Source organism: Impatiens glandulifera, chromosome 1 (genome assembly GCF_907164915.1).
Source record: "Impatiens glandulifera chromosome 1, dImpGla2.1, whole genome shotgun sequence".
NCBI classification, from domain to species: Eukaryota; Viridiplantae; Streptophyta; class Magnoliopsida; order Ericales; family Balsaminaceae; genus Impatiens; species Impatiens glandulifera.
The window spans coordinates 35,229,043-35,231,613 of NC_061862.1; the positions used below are offsets into that span (position 1 = coordinate 35,229,043).

The following is a 2,571-nucleotide window of genomic DNA, read 5'->3' on the forward strand; positions in this document are numbered from 1 at the left end:
ATAAACTATTAATATTCAACCTAGATAAAAAAAAAACACCACCTAGAGATAAAAGTTTACATAATTTATGAAGACGGAGAGATTTGATAAGCTTTGACATAATTTGAATAAAAGTGATTGAAATATCACTCATATATATATAATTTTCTTTCTGATCTTTAGTGTTTTTGTTGAACTTTAAAACCAGTGTTTTAAATTATACTATAAAATATTTTTATGTATAATGAGTTGAATTGAAGCTCTTAAAAGATTATATTGATGTGTTCATTATTTTTTATTGTCATGCTTAAAACTATTAAATATTTAAGTTTGTGGTGGAGTTTATATATAGAACAAATTACCTATGGATGAAGATAGAAAGATTTAATAAAGCTTTTTTATAATTTAAAAATAAAACAAATCAGAGTGGCGCAGCGGAAGCGTGGTGGGCCCATAACCCACAGGTCCGAGGATCGAAACCTCGCTCTGATATTTATTTTTAATTTTAAAATATTAATTCTATTTTATATCATGAAGAAATGTGAAGTTCTTAAAAGATTTATCTAAAACTATTAAACAAGTTTGTTTGGGTTTATTTTTAAAATAATCCAAGTTATTATGAACACAAAGAGTTTGAGTTTTGACATAATTTCAATAAAACACACTAGATTGACGTAGCTGATTAATATTATATTATGAAGACATTTGTATGAATAATCACTTCAAGTTGAATTGAAGCTCTTAAGAGATTTTCTAAATATGTTGATTATTTGTGTTATCATGCTTAAAACTAGTAAGCAAATCAAGTTTAGGTTGTGGTTTTTAAAATAATACAATTATTATGAACACAAAGAGATTTGATGAGTTTTGATATAATCTCAAGAAAATCACATTAGATTGGCGTAGTATAAGTATTGTGGACCTATAACTCACATGTCCGAGGATCCAAGCCTTACTATTATTGTTGAACTTTCAAACCTGGCACTACTATCTATCTTTTCATTGAAATTAATTACCTCACATTTTCCACACTCAACTTTTGTTCTTTTTCCACATTCAACATTTCTTATATTTTCAATGCATTGTTTGTTGTAATTGATTTACTTCTAACTTACCTAACTTCCGTTAAATATCATATATTTATCATGTAACAAACACTATAATACAATTTTTTCACTCTTAAGCTCAAGTTCTACATAGTATTAGAGCTTCCTTGAGTTCTCGTTTTTATTTTTACTCAACTGCGTTTTCTGCAATTTTCATCCTCTCACGGTTGTCTTCTAAATATTTAATTCTTCTTTCCTTTCAAGCCGACGACATTCTCCCATGACAGGTCAAATCTCTTCCTCCTTCACCAACTCATTCATGATTATTCACCTATCTCAGCCTTCAAAATCAATGGTAGCAACTAACTCAAATGGGAAAGTTCAGTCAAAATGAACATTCTCAAGGTAGAGAGAAACTCACCTACCTTACCAGAAGCATCATCTCTCCTGCAGCCAACAATCCCGCCTATGAAGCATGGGATATCAACAATAGTCTCGTACATCTCTGTTAGACATTCACTTTGGAACCCTGCAGGTACCGCGTATGCAGATCTTGAAATATCCATCTAATGGTATCGGAAAGATGGGGATGATTTTTTAGAAGCAATTGGCGAAAATCTCATAACCCTGAAATGGAAAAAAACTGTCACTAGATATGAAACCGCAAAGGATATTTGGGACACCATTACAGAAACTCACTCGCAAAGCAATAATACATCTCATTTGTTTAAGATTAAACTCAACATTCTCAATCTTAAACAAGGGAGTCTCACGGTAACCCAGTATTATACCACGTTATGCGTTTATTGACAAGAAATTGATGATGCTGAATCAATTTCTTGGAAAAACTCAAATGGCGCGGCCACTTATCTCTCAAAAATGGTGTTTCAAATTCTTGTCTGGTTTGAATAGTAATATTGATGGAGCTTGATGTCACGGGCTAACTGGGCCGTGACATTGAGCTCTCTTATTATTGCAAAGAAGTCACTGACGTCGGTCAAGAGGTGTTTACCGAAGTTTAGCATGAAGATGAAAGACTTCATCTAATGATGATGGTTGTCACGTCGAGGCACATGCCGACTACCGAATCTAAACTAGATGCCCATCTCTCTAAATAATCTGGTCCGGTTGTTTGTCATGGTGCGATCACTGCAAAATACATGTGCACACCAAAGACAAATGTTGGGAAATTTTTGGTAAACCCACCAATTTGAAACCAAGGTACATGTTGGGTTTCTTTGCCTAGAATATTCTTTTTGTATGATTGTCCCACATTGGAAGATGATGGGAGTTGGGGAAGTTTCTTAGTGTATAAAAGAAACTCTCCCCTCTTTGGTTCATCGCACCCAATATTTGTTAGTTCTCTTTTGAACTATTCTGAGTATCTGTAATCCGTGTTAACGATTATAGTGAAATATTTTTCAGTGGCTCTGCCCGTGGATTAGTTAGCAATTTTGCTGGATACCACGTTAAATCGGGTGTCGTTTTCATTCTATCTTTTACTATTATTATCATTGTTCTTGCATCCGTTATAACAAACTGGTAT

The 2,571-nt window shown here is 33.1% G+C and overlaps 1 non-coding gene across 1 annotated transcript; it reads left to right on the forward strand.

Moving 5' to 3' along the window:
- Positions 1 to 399: 399 nt before the first annotated feature.
- On the forward strand, positions 400 to 471 carry TRNAM-CAU. The gene has a single exon. It is a non-coding gene; the product is annotated as a tRNA-Met (tRNA).
- Positions 472 to 2,571: the final 2,100 nt, after the last annotated feature.